Below are 17,699 nucleotides of genomic sequence, written 5' to 3' on the forward strand. Positions count from 1 at the left end.
TTAAGCCACAGCGCCAGTTCTGGCCTTTTCTGAGTAGTTTATTGGAAATAAGAGGCTCAGGGCCTCAGCTCTCAGCCTCCTGAGTAGCTAGGATCACAGGCGTGAGCCACCGCCACCCGGCTTTTTTGTTTTCTAAGACAGTTTACTATATAGCCCAGCGGGCCTCAAGCTCCTGATGTACCTCAGACCTACCATGAGCTGAGAGTACAGTACACAAAGAAGTGATTTCCCCCCACTGCAAAAGCACACACAAACATGTGAGACACACACACACACACACACACACACACACGAACAGAGTATACGGGAGGCTGAGGTCCTTACTTTCAAACCCCCAGCCGAAGGCTGGATGGCAGGCACCACCCTAGTAGAGCAATGGTGGTGATCAAGAAAGGGGACTGTGTGAGCTTCCCAGCACGTGGGAGGCCGGGGCGGGAGGACCACGCGTTCTAGACCAGCCTGAGCCGGCCCGGGAGCCCGAGGCAAGGCTAGGTGGAGCAGAGGCTCCGGGAAAGCTGCTGGCGTGGAGCAACGCCCGTGGCGTGCAGCCTGCGGTGGGCGGGCTTCCGCCAACGGGTCTCAAAGATTTGTCCGGAAATGCTATTTTTTTCTCAGGGTACACTTGCTTCCCACACTAGAGCATGTTTAGACGAGAATCGGGCCCCACAGGGCAAACAGTACTGGGAATCAACGGAGGTGGACAGAGGACTGGGAAGGCGACCGGAGAGTGCAGGTCAGCCAAATAAGCCAGCAGGACGCCCTTCCGAGCAGGGAGCTTGGTCTGCACCACAAACCTGCAGTTTGCGGTTTGGTCTCGGTGCTTGAACCTTGGGATCCGGGGGCTGAGCTGCCTTTGCTCAAGGCTAGCGCTCTAGCGCTCGAGCCACAGCTCCATGTCTGGCTGTCCTGGTAGCTGAATGAAGTCTTGTGGGCGCTCCTCGATCCTCTGCCTTCAAACCTCAATCCTCGGGTCTCAGCTTCCTCAGCAGCTAGGGTTACAGGTGTAAGCCACTGGCGCCCAGCTCCCCCCTGAAATTTTATGACGCCCTCACCCTCTTTGGAGTTCCTGGGGACTGAACGCAGGGACTTCCCAATGGGCTCATGGCCCCAACCCGTGCTTGCCTTTTGGAGACAAGAGTCGCACTATGAATTCTTAGTTTAGGCTGGGCTCAAAACCTAGATTCTTCTGCCTCAACCTCCTGAGGGCGGGATTATAGACATGTGTACCGTGTCTGGCTGTCTATGCCTAGGGCCGTCCTTCAGTCAGTATCTATGCCATTGTCATTATGGCCACCTTTCCCTTAGTTCTCCTCCTGACTTGCATATCATGCTCTACAAGTACAACAAATCATACCTCACTCATTGTGGGGACCCATTCTCTAGAATTAAGATTCTTTTTCCTTTTTCTTGGTGGTTGGCTATAGAGCTTGAATTCAGGGCCTGGGTGCTGTCCCTGAGCTTGTGCTCAGGACTGGCACTCTGCCATGTCAGAGCCACAGCTCCGCTCCTGGTTTTCTGGCGGTTAATTGCCTGGGCTGGCTTTGGACCACGAACCTCAGATCTCAGCTTCCTGATTAGCAAGGATTACAGGCAGGAGCTACGAGCACCAAGCAAGGCTCAGAGAGGTAGTACAGGCAAAGGAGCAGAAATTTCAGGGCACATAGATTTTGGTCAGATAGCCAGAAAAATAGGGCTAGAATCCATTATTAATCAAGCACTTAAGCACCTTCTGTGGGTCTCATGCTGAATGAATGCCTGCTCTTACCACTCGAAGTCTGTAAGCTGCTTGGCAATTTAACACAGTATGACAAAGGACAGGAGAAATTGGCCCACCTAGCTTGTGGCCAGGGAACAGGGGCTCCAACGAACTCAAGAACAGTAGAGAGCATAGGGAGGACTCTAGACTCCCCAAAGCTGGGAGGTGCTAGCGCAGAGAGCAGTGCGTGAGGAAGAGGAGAAAGGGGAAGGCTACGGCGCGCTGGCACTGTGCTAAGGAGGCTAGCGCGCTTCTCATCACCACACAAAACTCCATCTATGGAGGAGGATTTAATCAAAGGAATGATTACTGGCATTATTAGTATTAGTATTATTATGACTAGTAGTAGTAGTAGTAGTATTGTCAGTTATGGGGATTGAACTCAGGGCCTAGGCATTGTCCCTGAGCAGTTTTGCTCAGTTAGTGCTCTGTTACTTTGAGCCACTTCCAGTTTTCTGGTGGCTCACTGGAGATAAGATCCTCACGGACTTTCTTGCCCAGGCTGGCTTTGAACCACAATCCTCAGATCTAAGCCTCCTCAGTCACTAGGATTACAGGCATGAACCACCAGCGCCCAGGTTAAACATTTGTAATGCATGATTTCATATGCGCAGGACTATTCAAAAGGAGTCAAGGGAAAGGGAATAAATAGATATTAGGGATGGTTCCATCCTACCATTTGAAGGCACTCAATGTTTCTCAAGCGTAAAGTACTGCACTTCTACCCGATGGTTTGTATTAGGGGAATTTCAGAGGACTTCAGAGAGAAAAGCCCATGAGCTTTGAAGACCCCTGTTGACATCTGCTTGACCTACTAAGTAGCACTTATATGACTAGGGAGATGTGGGCAAGAAAACTAAGAACACTTCTACACCAGGACTACAGATTCTTTTTTATGGGGGGGTTCGGGGGAGGAAAGAAGTCAAGTTAAAAAAAAATACAATTTAAAACCAGTGAGGTGGCTCACGCCGTCCTGCAAGCCTAGCTACTCAGGAGGCTGAGATCTAAGGATCATGGCTTGAAGGCAGTCAGGGCGACTGTGAGACTTTTATCTCCTAGGACCCTTCAGAAAACCAGACATAGAGCCAAGCCTTAAAATGGTAGATCGCTAGCCTGGAGCAAAAGAGGTCAATTCTGAGTTCAAGCCCCGTGACCAACAAAACAACAAAACCCAATCATAAAATTCCTTTGCCTATCTCTTTTGGCATTTATTGACACTAGAGTCTAGGTTTTTAAGAGAGGGCAGAAGATCCTAGATTTTTTAAAGTTCTCTTAGATTTAAACAAGAGATTGTTAATTGCTAAATTTAACAACTACTCGAAATGACTACATTAGAGGTCAGTGTATCCAACCTTCTGATTCTTTGCCAGAAGTAAAATTGCTATTTTAGGACTAGAACTTAAAGCAAGTAAAAATGTTTACTGCATAATAAACTAGTTTTTGAAATAACTTTTAATGACAAGGTTTATCAAACACATCTAAATTAAGTTGCTTCACAAATATATCCACTGATGGATTAAGAGAAAAGTGCTAGAAGAAATGGCATCTGTATGGGTGAGATAATGGGGCTGGCTATGAATGTTCCCAAGGGCTCCCCGCTTCGGTACTTTTTATAGATAGAGTTGATAATGGTCTTTAAAGGGCATGGTAGAAGGTGATACAGAAAACAATTTTACCAGAAAAGTTAGAAATTTCAATACTAAATCTATGGATGTGGCCCAATGGCTAGGCTGGAAAATACACAGGATTAAGCACTGAATCGGTATACATTAAGCAATGATTAGCAAGGACTAGACCATTTTATGAGTATTACAAATGTGAGAAAAGCATCTTTTATGAGAACTGTGGCTTGGCTTATGTTAATTACATTTTCGTTCCATCCTTTTCCTACCTCACTTTAAGGTGTCCTGTTAGAAGCTCCTTGAAATTTCGGTACATCCGGTTAACGATGGCATATCCTTTTGCAGGCTGTGAGCCTGAACCCAGCCAACGTGAGCGGAGGAGCGGCCCTGCGGGGTTGGGGATAAAATGGGAGCTGCCTACCTGCTCTGTGTTCTTGCTTACCAGATTCTGGGCTGGTGGTATAACCTTCTCTAGAATTAAACTTTGCCTTGCCAGGTTCCTTTCAAGTTGATGCCCTTATTCCTACCCGATACCCCAATGGCCTGAGCCATTTTTAACATAGAGTATTGACGGATTAGGAGAAACAGATATGTTTGGTGTTATACTTGTTTAGAGACTTGTTGGCCAGTTGATGTGATTGGGAGGTGGTCAAATGATAAGACGGGTCTAGTAAGAGGAAATCAGTGACTAGGAACATGCTAGGAAAAGGGTATGCTTGTCCCTTGCGCTCTCTCTCTCTCTCTCTCTCTCTCTCTCTCTCTCTCTCTCTCTCTCTCTCTCTCTCTCTCTCTCTCTCTCTCTCCTTGCTTCCTGGTCTCTATTAGGAGGCTCCTCAAGGCCCCTGCCACTGTGATGTTCTGCCCAAGGTCTAAAGCAATGGAGCCAGCCAACCAGGGAAACATGAGCCAAAATAAATCCATTCTCCTTGAGTTGTTATTCTCTGTATTTGTCACAGTCATGAGAAATTGACTAACATTCTGGAAATACATTCACGTCTGCAGATCTCCTAGATCTCTTAAATATTTCACTTTACCTCGTCTTTTACATCGTCTGTTGTGCCTTTTCTCCAAGTCAAGAGACCTAATTCCCAGAGCCCACGATGAAAGCAGTGTTTTCTATGAGATGAAGGCAACAATCCTTACATGTTTTCATTCTAGAGATTATCTTGAGTTGTCATGTTACAGGTAGTGTAATGTAAAGATGCAGGAGGAAAACTAGTAATCTTTTACAGATAAACTCATCTACAAAATAAGAATCGTTTTAGTACAAGGCCGTTGGCGACACAAGTTGGTATAATTACCACTGTATAGTACTTATGGACAAATAGTGATTGTTTTTCATTTCAGAAAATACACTAAAATAACATAAAGGCATATGAACAAATATAAAAAGAAACGGATAGCCAACTATACCTTAGTAACAACTGTTTGTGATGTTAGGATTACAAGAATCTTTTTGTGTTTCCTGATAGAAATATACTACTTGTTTTACAAACAAAACAACCAAAATGGAAAAGCCTATCTGAATGTGAACAGCTCTATATGTTGAAGTACAGAAAATACATGACTGAGAACAATGCGAAACAATAAAATAGGATGCAAAATAACAGCCACGCTGCAGGAAATAATAATAGGACAATACGCATTCTTTGAAGGAAAACAGATAACTATTACACCTACAGATGAAATACCAAGCGATTATTCTATTAGGAATAAGATAAAATTCAGGAAACAATCTTCAAACATAGTAACACTTAAAAGCGTAAGATGCCCTGAACTCACTGACAGGTTGAACTGAAACCTCTTTGCACAGCTACTTAAAGACAAGTTTGTAAAAAGCACAGTAATGATCAAGCTGTAATTTTTTTTTTAAAAACCATGCTGTTTGTTTAAATAGGATCACGGCTTCCCTATTTGTCACAGTTAGGCCTTTTCTTTTTGTTGGCAGTAATGAGGCCTGAACTCGGGGCCTTGTGCTCTCCTTCAGCTAAAGGCTTGGCACTCTTATAACAGGAGCGCCATACCTCCACGCACAGATTCGCAGTGAATGTCTGGAACCATTGTAAGGGTGTGCTCCCGTGGATGGCCTGTGTATTTTAAATGTGTTGCTATCTTTCGCTGCAGCTGGTCTCAAACCGCGGTTCTCCGATCTCATCTTCTAAGTAGTTAGGAATATACATGTGCACCACCACGCCCAGCACTCAAAATAGCTTCTTCCATGGTCTTTGCCTTTCTTGAGATGATAGGGGGTGACAGAATGTCTGTGTGAGGAGAATCAGTGACGAGAACGACGGAAGCTTTTCACCAGTTACAAACCAAGACAGCTACTCAGTCACTGGTGAGCAGAATCCAGGGCTCAGGCGAGGCAGACTTTGACCATCATAATCACAACAGTGTGCAATATGACAGGAACGAATTGCTCGCTTCTAGAATTTTCCAGTTAATATTCTCATACAGTTCATTGCAGGTAACTAAAATCTTAGAAAGGGAAAGCATGGATAAAAGGTAACTACTGTAGAACTATGAAGCCAATGCCACAAACAATATGATAAATGTGTCTACTGTACTCTCAAATTTCCCTCCCATCCTCTATTTGGGGCAAAATGGGTAAAGACAGAGTGGTACTATCTAGTCATTAATCTGATTCCCAAGTTCTAGGATTCTAGGTACCGACCATCATGCCCAGATCCACTCTTTACTTCTATAACTGGCAAACAAAAGCTTTATACTTAACGGTGTACGAGTACACTGTGGAGCAAGTGAATTGAGCTTATATATGTACTATCCCATATAATTACCTTTTGTAATAAAAGCACTTAAAGATCTCCTAGCAATCTCTAAGTTATACAGTACACTGACTGGTACTAACTGTAGTCCAAATTGAATAATCGCTTGTACTTACTCCTCCTAGACTTTTGTATCTTTTGACCACTATCACCCCCCAGGCTTATATTCTTCAATATTATTGGGACACGCACGTGTGTGTGTGTGTGTGTGTGTGTGTGTGTGTGTGAGAGAGAGAGAGAGAGAGAGAGAACACTTAACATATACCCTCTTAGCATGAGTTAAAAGCAGGATCCCGAGGAGAAACCTGTATTTCTATATTGACTGTAATATCACAATTTAAGGAATGGAAGCAACCTAAACTATCTATCTCTGGCAAACAGAAATGACAGTGACATGAAATAGAATCCAGACAGCCTCAAGGAAACAAACAAAAATCCCCACACCTACAAAGGGGGAAGGGGCGAACAAATCTTCCCGCACCCCCTGTTTTCCCGTCTCGCCAGGGTATTTCCAGAAGCCAGGGCAGCTGTGGGAAGCAGCGGAGAGGACAGGACGCACCCCAGGAACCGTCCGTCAAAGGCCCCCCGCGACCCAGCCGCAGACGGACGTCACACGCATCTCAACACTGAACTTTCTTCCCCAAGCCTTAAGCATCTGGTCAACCTCATTGCTCGATACGTCCTGTGCTGAGTTTATACTCAAAAGTCATTTGTTTTACAAGTTCCATTTTAAAGAACTTTAAGCAACAATCTATTTCTTTTCTAGAAAAAAAAAATCGCCCAGGAAAGTTGTACAGGTGGGACACGCTTGTGGGCAAGGGAATTGTCCTAAGCAGGTAAGTAGCTAAAGCAATGCATTGTACTGGAACTTTGGGTCACGCTGGGTACTTGGGGAAGCCCACGCACCAGTCCTGAACCCTAGTGGGGGGAGGGGTCCTGTCACCCCATCCCCTTCATCACAAATTCAAGCAAGGGCAGGAACCAAAGCCCGGCGTTAGGGGCTCCCATCGGCGATCCCACCTGATCAGGAAAGCTGAGATCTAAGGGTCGCAGCTCAACACCAGCCCAGGAGGCCAAAAGTCCCTACGAGCCTTATGTATCTCCAATTAACCACCACAAATGCCAGGGGCAGGCAGAGCTATGGCTCAAATGGTGGGGTACTAGCCTTGAACTAGCAGGGACTATGTCCAGTCCTGAGTTCAAGCCCCAGGACTGACATTTTTTTAAAAAGCCAATCTCATCCTGTTATGGTATCATAAAGAATGAATACACAGACATACCCTAAAAAGATGAGACGCAAATGAATCCATGATACTGCTTCAAAATAAGGAGAGAAGTTGGGTGCTGGTGGTTCTTGCCTGTAAGCTCTTTCCCTGTAAGCCTAGCTACTCAGGAGGAAGAGATCTAAGGATCATGGTTCGATGCTAGGGGACACAGGACCGAAGAAAGTGCCACTAAGAAGAAACAACAACAAACTCCCCTCCCAAACAGACAAGCTCAGGAAGCCTGCCACTTTTTTTGTTTTTTCTGGGTCTGACACAGCTTTCCAAAGCTCAATAGCATGAAAAAGGAAGCAGGGAAGCAATATACTGATCTAGAACTAAATGCTATGTACTGACCTGACATGAATAACTCCAAAATGAAAACAGGAAAGAGGAGGAGGAAATGTTTTCTTTCTTTTTTAAAGTAAATCCTATTAATGACAAATGGTGTCTTTCTCACACTGATTATACTCTTTCCCATATCTGGGTCCATTTGAGAACATGGAAGGAAAGAAGAGTGAAAATAAGCAGAAATCGCGGACATGGCACTGTGGCTCAAGTGGTAGAGTGCTAGCTAGTCCTGAGCAAAAGACACTTAGGGATCGGATAGCGCTCACTCCCTGAGCTCAGGCCCCAGGACTGGCGAAGGAAAGGAAGAGAAAAGGAGAGATGAACGAGATTTCTCCTGTGAACCTGGAAGGTGGACCCCACGAGACTCCCATGCTGTGGTAATTTAATTATCCACGGGGTGTTTTCATGGGCAGTGCTGTGTAAACAGGCCCTGGTCTTTTTCTTCAAAGTCCCAAGATACAGACTTTTTAATAACAAATTTCCTTTCCAAGTAGATTCCGGCTACAGGTAGGCAATAAGCAAGCTATTACATCTAAGAAACTTTCTGCACGGGAAAGGGATGGAGCCCGCCAGCAACTCCACTGATTCTGCATCCCTGTGTCCAGCCGACAAATGCCCTGCCTACAGTCTTCATGACAGCTTAATTATCTGTGGCAGTGGCTACCTTGAACAACAGCTTAAAAGATCCCATTCCTAGGAAACTGACTACAATCTTCAGGTCCTGAAGCCCCTCAAAACCATAAACCAGAGGAAATCCCTGCCCATCCAACAACACCCAATTCCAGTTTGTGAGACCCGAGAACCCTAACCTACACCCTCTGTCCCATGACACACGTCCATTTCCAACAAAACAAACCCCATCAAAAAATCCAAACATTAAAACAAAAACAAAAACCAACCTCTACCCCCAAACCCTCGAAGCAGCAGGCTGGTGGACAGTTCTGTGGCACAGTAAAGCCCTCTCGCGGGCGTGGAGACCTTCTGCCGGTGGGAAGGTTCGAGGACCACCAGATCTGAAGTGCAAAGTCTTGGAGGCCATCCCCTCCAAAATGTTCAGAAGACCTCCAGGAGACCCCTTCCCATTCACCTCATATTTATCAGCTTTCCCTTCTGCACACAGTTTTATTTAAAGTGTTTACTTAAAGTGTTTCAGCGCTTGCCTAAGTTGGAGTCCCTCCCCCTCCCCCAGGCCGGTCTCTCCTACTGTCAGCCGGACACCAGAACTTTACCTTATTCAGCTTTTTAAACTCTCACCTCCCCGCAAATGTTTGCTAAGCTCAAGTGAGAAAATCAGAACAGGAATTCGCCATAGCTTCCTGAAAAGAGCTGTTAGTGTTTAACCAGCTTGATCTCCTTGACCTTCAGGGGATATTTCATTAAAGGACATAAAGACACGTCTCTACATTCAGTCACTCATTAAACTTGGTTGTTCAAGCACTCACAGAAATTACACCCGAGGATAGCCTACTTATTTCAGTGTCCCAAACGACAATGACACCTGCCAACCCTTTGCCACAGCAACCATACCTTCCTAACAATGGGATACCACTTAGGTCCTCAGCTCCTCCCATTAGCTCACGGATCCAACTACACCTAAACTCCCAGCCCCAGAACCATCATGGGCCCCTCCCACTCACCATTCAGACCTACCTGCTTCCCCACCTGGATACGGTGCAGACGCCATGTTGCTCCCTCTCCCGTGAGAGACACGGCCCCACGAATAAACCTCCTCATGAACCTTCCTGTGTGACTATCTCCGCGGGGTCCCCCGGGTGGCTGGGACCTATCCTTTTAAGCTCTATGTTCTCAGCCTGGAGCTGAGGATGAATAAAGCTGTCAGTAGAGCACAGGAAGGTCCAACTACTGTTCTTAAAAATTGTACTTGAAATTTAATGGCTAAATTTCTTGAAATAAGTCTGTATTGTGTTTTGAAGATGGACCTGGTATGGAAAGGGAGAATTAAGCATTTTTCAGATATTTACACCATCCACCATTCTGAATTGAACACACAAAAATTTAATGAGATACATTTTTTTTGTGGTACTAGAGATCAATTTGTAACCAGTTTAACTAGGAGCCTACTTCTTTTTTGGGTTGTGGAGCCTGAACTCAGGGCCTGGGCTTCTCTGTGCTCTAGACTAGTGCTCTATCAATTGAGCTACAGCATCACTTTCTGGAGTTTTTTGTTTGTTTTGTTCTGATCAGCAGTGGGGCTTGAACTCTGGGCTTGGGTGCTGTCTCTGAGCTCTAGGCTCAAGGCTAGAGCTCTACCACTTTGAGCCTTTCCTGGTTTTACTGGTGGTTAACTGGATAAGTCTCACGACTTTCCTGCTGGGGCTGGCTTTGAACCATGACCCTCACTCGCATCTCAGCCTCCAGAGTAGCTAGGATGACAGGCATGTGCCACTACTGTTGCCTGGCTTGCATTTGAGGGTTTTTTTTAATGCAAATTAACAATAATCTTGTGAGCCAGGCACCCGTGGCTCACTGCGTAGTGGCGAGCTACTTTCATGACGATAGTTTAGGGGCCGTGGAAAGGAGTGAAGAAGAGGAAGATGACTGAGACCTTACTCTCTGAAAGGGTCTCAGAGACCACCTAAAGAGGTGGGCCACACTTTCAGAGCAAGACTCACGATGAGCAAATGAGAGCGGGGGAAAACGTGGGCCTCGCAGGAATGAAGCTCTCTGCTTCTTCTGGACAGTTCCGGGCTCTTTACAATTTTATTCCCGTGAAGACGGAAGGAATGATTTGAACTTACAAAACACAGGGGGGAGAGTTATTTACCGTACAAATTTTTTATGATTTCCAACTCGATCGAGTTTTCCTGCACCTAGTATTTGGCAAAAACATGCAAAGAAAAATATTAATGTTTACTGCTAATCAAAGATAAGCTATTATGTGATAATATAAATTTGATCAGATAAGATGATCTACACGGGGCTGCAATTTTACCTGCCACATAAAAGTTTTAATTATTAAATTTATCCACACTGACCAAAAAACTGGAAGTGCATGCATGATTCAAGATAGAGGAGACAGGTGGAGGGGTGCTATATATAGTTTGGCTGTGGCCTGTCCCTGAGCACTGGAAGACGGAGGAAGCTTGAAAAGTCAAGGGATTGGGGTACCCCCCGCGAGAGGGCTGTGCCCCTCCTATCTTCTCCTGCTTCTGGTATAAAATGAGTGCCACAAGCCCAAAAGCCAGCTCTCTCCAGGGCTCCCTTAGTTACAGGGACACAGAACTGAGCAGCGGGCGTGGCTCTTGAAAAGGGACTTCCTGCTTAAAGGGAAAACTATTTTTATTTTACTCTTGTATTTTACAAAGACACACACACACACACACACACACACACACACGGGAACAACCTTTAGGCTTATGGTTTCAAAAGCTGTTTTGCTGTCGTTCGTTTCTGTCCCTGGGGCTCGTTCTTTATTTCTGACAGTGTCCAGATTTGGCCTCTGGTGCTCTTACTTGTACCCGGATGCCAGGCAGGGGTCTTCCTGGCAACGTGTGTGACGTGGAGAAGGCTCGAGGGCCCCCACCGCCCCCCGACGGCACGGTGTACGCAGCCCCCGTGGGCCAGGTGAGCAAGCGTCTGTATCCGCGGCTCTCACCTCCGTGTGTCTCGAGACCCACGTCTTCTTTCCTTCTCTCAGGTTCCTCACCATCTGCAAACTGCTCCCGCTTCCCTGCCGCCTGGTCCTCTTCACCCTCCAATGACGCCCTTACCGTTAAGGACAGCGGGGTAGGAAAGGGAGCGTACCGGGCAGAGCCAAGCTACAAATCAGGGCTACGCCCTAATCATGCCATTCCCTCCTCCACACAGAGATTTCAGGGTGTTCTGCTATGGTTTCTTCAGGGGAGCTTCCAAACGCATAACAAAAGTGTGTCACCATGAAGTGGGGCGGGGTGCTCGCTCCTCACTCCCTCAGATGTCTCCGCGGGGTGTCTGAGACCCTCCAGGACCCCACTTTCTGCACGTAACGGGACCATTATTCAACAAGTGATGTAACCAAAGTTTTCACAAATCAAAGATGACCTGGCCTGGCCTATATTATATATGATAAATTAATGTATGAAACTGTTATCTGGGTATTTCTGGATGAGTAGAGAATTTTAATCCTTTAAGTTTAATTTACAAACCCATTGCAGGGCAGGGGGCGACCTGGGTCCAATCCTAGAAATACAAGAGTAAAACAAGAGCAGTACAAACATGAGTTGGGTATGGTAATTTTTCAGAATGAAATGAGCCTTAAGTTCAAGAAAAGGAGGAGATTTGGTCTGCATCTCCTGTGCAGAGGCCAACAATACACTGAAGTAAAATTCAAATACATGGTTAGACAATTCTTCATACCATCTCCACGAATCGCAGGAACGGGTCTCTCAATCCCACCCTTTACAGAAGAAGCACATTTGACAACGGAAGTGAGAATCTTCTCATAATCACTTTGGGGCTTTTTAGAGAAACCACCGTAGGCGCTCTGTATTTCATTTTATAGAGCAGTAATCTTCAGGAATCAGCTCAGAGGACATAGATCCTCTTAATACAAAGCCAGACGACTACGTTTTCCCGTCCAACCCTCGCCCACAGAGTGAAGGGTCTGATTCGTCTTTGTTGAGTGTTGCTCCCACGATGCTGTGAGGTGAGTACTATACAGTCCTGAACCCTTACAGGACCCCTCCAGACAGGAGACACAGAAACCACATTCAAGAAAGCTGAGTCAGCGGTGGACAAAGGGGGACTCCCGGGGTGTGGCCAGCAAACAAGGAAGTGGTAGCTCGCGCAGTATTTGAGAGTGTGTAACTGAGAGTGGAGGTGTAGAGTGGAGGCGTGAAGGGTTTGAGCAAGAATTTAACTTCTACTTCCTTACCTTCAAACTGGACGGCAATCAAAATTATTCAAAGAGCTGTTTAAGAAGACAGAGGTAAGTCCTAGTTGGTGCCCCCAAGAATCAAAGACTGAGGGGTTAGGATATAAGAAACTGAAGGAATTGAGGATTACTGCCCTGAAGCCTTCAAATGTTTATTTGCTCCACAAAAATTGAACTGAAAGGAGAGGCTTTATATGAATGGTTGACCACCCGTGACTGTCTTCAAGTGCACCATTATAATAAGGGCTGTGCAAAATAAAGTCGAAAGCGCTTATTCCACATGCACGATGATAAAAATTAACAAATTATACAATGTAAACAAGTATGTCACCATACATCAACCACAGTATAAATTTCACAAGTTCACTGAAGTATATTGCCTTTCACATGTGCTGGGAATAAGACCATGAAAAGAAATAGAAATCTGGCATATAAAAAAGAAAGAAGCTCTACAACTTGAGACATAATCTATCTCCACTTCTAGATTCTTCTGGTTAATTGGAGGTAAGAGTCTCCAGGACGTCGGAATAGGTAGGATGACAGGCACGGAGTCAAAGTTCCGCTCCATGGGCATTTTTGTAAGGACTACATGTTGAATACACAAATATAGACCAACGAAGGTGTCAATTGTAAGGAACAAGCAATAGGCACATAAAGACACACATTCTTCCACGTACATGGTCACATGAGCGGTCCACCAAGTACTAAGTAAGCCTGGCTTAACTTTTATTAACAGCCTCATCCTCAGGACACTGAGGGTAGGTGCAATCACAACTGCAATCCCACAGCTAAGAAAATAGACACACAGGAGAAGCAAGGTAACTCCAAGGTTACTAGACCAGTAGGTGATAGGCCAAAACTCAAGTCTGGGCTCTATCACTTGCTGTATCAGTTTGCTAAGGCTGTCATAACAGACCACCCACAAGTTGAGTGGCTTAGGCAGAAATTTATTTTCTCACAGTTTTAAGGCCAAAGTCCAAGATCAAAGTATAGGCAGGACTGTTTCTCCTGGGTTCGATGGCTGCTTTCTCCCATGCACCTGGCCTCTGTTCTGAGGACCAGCAAATCTGGTGGTCTCTAGCATATTATAAGGACAATACTTACACAGGATTAGGCCCTATGGTCCTCAAGCAACATAATCGCCCTTAAAAAAACATTTCCAAATATGGTTTACATTTGGAGAGCTCATAAGTGTTGGAATTCCAATCTATGAAGATTGGCAACAGGATTTATCCACTAATACTTGATGACTAGTAAAACTATCAAGATTACTAGACTACACCTTGGCTTCTTCAACTACAAAATGGTGCCATTCACAGGGCGCTGACTGCTCACCTCTGTAACCCTGGCTACTCAGGAGGCTGAGCTCAGATGATCACAGTTCAAAGCCAGCCAGGGCAGGAAAGCCTGTGAGACTCCCATCTCCAATAAACAACCACAAAGCTCAAAGTGGTAGGATGCTAGTCTTAAGCAAAAGAAGCTCAGGGACAGTGCCCAGGCCCTGTGTTTAAGCCAAAGGATTCGGGGCGGCGCGTGGGTTCAGGGATGAGGAAGAGCCATCGAGAATCAAAAGAGATAATTCACATAAAATGCTTACCAGTGTCTCACCTACAGTGACATTTTATAGGTAAGTACAAAAACTCAAGAGCGTCCCTTGCCTTTGTACTCTCTAAGACAAAGTTCTCATTCTACAGAAAACTACTTTCTTGCACAACCTTTGCATAAACTAGGAGCATTTGTAGATTTTTCTACCTCTTTGTTTTGTCTTTGTTCTGAGGGTTTAAGCTAGGGCCTTGCACTTGCCATCACTGACCTAGCCCCCATTTTTAACTGCTTCCTTCAAATTGTATTACATATAAGAAGCCCAAGTTAAGGATTCTATTAGTAAAAATTTAGCCTTCTACAAATACTTACTGAATTATAGCACTAGAAATGCCACATTCCCGATAATGTATATTGATTTTTTTCATGAATGTTTTCCCTTAATTTGCAAAGGACACAATGGGTTGTAGTAACATCACCACCCACTCAATTCTTAGGAAAGACAAGCTAAGTTTTAAGTCCTTCAAGATAAACTGAGATACTACACCACAGGTATTCCACTCATAAACGGACTCCTCCCGGTCGGGAGCCAAGGTCACCAAGGTCTGCCACGATGCAAAGTGTCTTATCTGCCTTCCTCGTGCATAGCCCAGAGTTGGTACATTCAGCCGACAGGACAGTCGGATGTGGGGGTACAGCTGGGCTATGCAGCAGAACCTCTCAAATCCTTCACACAAGCCGTTGTTTCCCTGACAAGGGTGACCCCTGCCGAATCCTTGGCCTGACAGCCCTGTCGGGCAGCAGCCCCGGCTTCCCTCTCCCCCCGGGTCTGGTACACGCGGCGCTCATGGCAGTTCACAGGGATTCACTGAGCACTGAGAGTTCAACCAATGTGCGTTGTGGAATCAAATCACAGAGCATTCTTCCCTTGGAGATGGATGGCATCAAGGACTCTCCAGACACTGGTTTTAAAAAGAGCACTTGCACTTCCCAATTGGGACTCCATCCCCGGCGGGAGTGACGTCGTGGTCACAGGGGCCGCTTCTAGATCTGTGCAAGCGCGATGCAAACGGGTGTGCGGGGCAGACCCCCTCAGCATCCGTACTCGCAGCAATGGCGGGGAAAGTCACACCTGCCGGAGGGCAGGGAAGTGCCACGGCGGAGCCGGTGCACGCTAGGAGAACCGCTGTATTAAGAGGACTCGTGTTAACTTTGATTTTCTCAAGAATATACTACCTGATTTTTTTTTATTTTTTAAATCGCGAGTTTGCTTTGCTGTGAGCAGCATGAGCAGGGTTTGACCCTGCCATGGAAATGATCGCTTCTGGGCTGGTCCCTGTGGGGAGGGAAGTGAGCGATCTGCGAGGGCTGAACCTGGCTTCCTGCACTTGGACCTTCTGCGGAAAGAGGGGCGCTCAGCTGTGTACCTCCGGGGATCCCCCTGGGAACCAGCTGACACCCCCCGAGGCTAGCCACGTCACAGCAGGCTCAGAAAAAAGTTGCAAGCTCCGAAAACAAAAAGCACTCAAGAGGGGCTGGGACTGTGGCCTAGGGGTAGAGTGCTTGCCTTGTATACATGAAGCCCTGGGATCGATTCCTCAGCACCACATACACAGAAAAAGCCAGAAGTGGCGCTGTGGCTCAAGAGGTAGAGCGCTAGCCTTGAGCAAAAAGATGCCAGGGACAGTGCTCAGGTCCCAAGTTCAAGGCCCAGGCACAGAAAAAGCCAGAAGTGGCGCTGTGGCTCAAGAGGTAGAGCGCTAGCCTTGAGCAAAAAGAAGCCAGGGACAGTGCTCAGGTCCCAAGTTCAAGGCCCAGGCCGGGGTCAGGGGGGAGCGGAGAGGCCTCAACAAAGAACTGAAAAGCTAACACAACTGAAAGACTCTTCCTGTCCAAACCAATCTGTTCAAGTCACTCAGATCTGTAGGCAACAAATGGCACTAAAAAGCAAAAAAGTATTGTCAAAATACTCAGAGCTCCAATTTCAAGCTATAGTTCTAGTTACTCGGGAAGCCCAGATCTGAAGATCATGGTTCAAAGCAATGTGTAAGAGTTCTCATCTCGAAAGGGCTGGAGGTGGAGCTGTGGCTCAAGTGGTAGAGCGCCAGCCCGGAGCTTCTGAAAAGGCTGAGAGCGTAGGCCATGAATCGAGGCCCCACAACAGGCACCAACAAAACCCCAAAAAGATCAGAAACAGGTGCACAGATGCCTCTGTAATTCTACAAACAGCAAAATGCAAGTTTACTATTTATTAACTGTAAGACATTTATTATTAAATACATACAATACAGAGGCTGAGCTCAAGCTCTAAGATTAAGAATTATGTAAGGAACATCACTATATCCTCCTGTAATGTAACTGCGCTCTCGTTCGGATTTTCTTCCCTAAATAAACAATAGATTCCTGTTTCCCCAATGAACAAAATGAAAGAACAAAGTATGTTTTCCCCGACTATAACTTCATCGACAAAATTTGTTTTAGAACATGCTGGGGGGGGGAGAAACTCTTATCTGTTGGTTTCCACGGACCAGCTCCCGCTTTTAAGTGACTGAGCTACAGAATGATTTGCTCCTATGATGACCTGATTAAAGCTGACCTGCACATGACATGGTGGGAGGGGCAAGCAATCAACGTGCCCTTCAACTTCGGTGAGAAGACCCGAAACGTACTGTCAGGAAAGCAGGAGAATCGCAGTCACGTGGTTTGGAAAGATCCAGCAACACCGGACTCCAGGAGTGCCTACCATATTAAACCACTCTGCGATGAAAAGGAAAAGCTTGAGTCTGTACTCTCATGCCTCACTTCTACCACCGATTAAGCTTGAGAAAGAAAATCAAGACTGCCTTTGTACGTTATTCAGTCAAAGGCAGAAATTATCGTCGGGACGTTTAACAGAAGAAGCTTTCACTAATGTGGGGTAAAGGACTTGTTTATCCATTAGCCAATGACCTTACCCAAATAACTTAAAACAGGAAGCCCCAGATTTCCTTAAAACCTGACTGGTACGGATCTGCTGGAACCGATTGTTCCAATCTATGAATTCTTCGTGGGTGTCAATTATCCCCCCTACGGTGACGGCTAAACTGCTCTCAGAAGTAGGACAACTGGCTCCTTAAGGTTCACTTCTTTGACTCTAAGTAGCACTATAGCTTTCCAAAGTCACAGAACTGATGTCCTTGGGCAAAGTGAACGCTGAGGGAGACTCAGTGCGGGGTCCAAGGGCTGAGGTTCACACCCCACCCCACCCCCACATAAGGGTAGACTCGTAATGGCCCAGGGAACAACAAGGAAGTCCATGACCCAACAAATGACATTTCCAAGTTAACACTTTTACCATCTTTTGAAATGGCTAACCACCACCAAGACTGCTATACTCAGAATTCAACAGCAAGAACAAACGAGCTCTAGAGAAATCAGCCAGCCCCGTGCCCCATGGTGCAAGCTCACAAGCAGCACACGGATACTTCTGTTGGGGCTTTGTTTGTAAAATGAAAAGCAGATCAACTT

General features: G+C 45.9%; 1 protein-coding gene and 1 long non-coding RNA gene across 4 annotated transcripts in view; both read right to left on the reverse strand.

Moving 5' to 3' along the window:
- Positions 1-17,699, reverse strand: part of Rbpms (RNA binding protein, mRNA processing factor) — a 152,009-nt gene that overhangs the window by 29,800 nt on the left and 104,510 nt on the right. The window lies entirely within an intron of this gene.
- Positions 1,745-17,695, reverse strand: LOC125339412. Its single transcript, XR_007208531.1, has 3 exons — positions 17,396-17,695; positions 15,062-15,067; positions 1,745-1,755 (listed from the first exon to the last, which is right to left on the reverse strand). It is a non-coding gene; the product is annotated as an uncharacterized LOC125339412 (long non-coding RNA).

The sequence above is a fragment of the Perognathus longimembris genome, chromosome 21 (assembly GCF_023159225.1).
Source record: "Perognathus longimembris pacificus isolate PPM17 chromosome 21, ASM2315922v1, whole genome shotgun sequence".
NCBI classification, from domain to species: domain Eukaryota; kingdom Metazoa; phylum Chordata; class Mammalia; order Rodentia; family Heteromyidae; genus Perognathus; species Perognathus longimembris.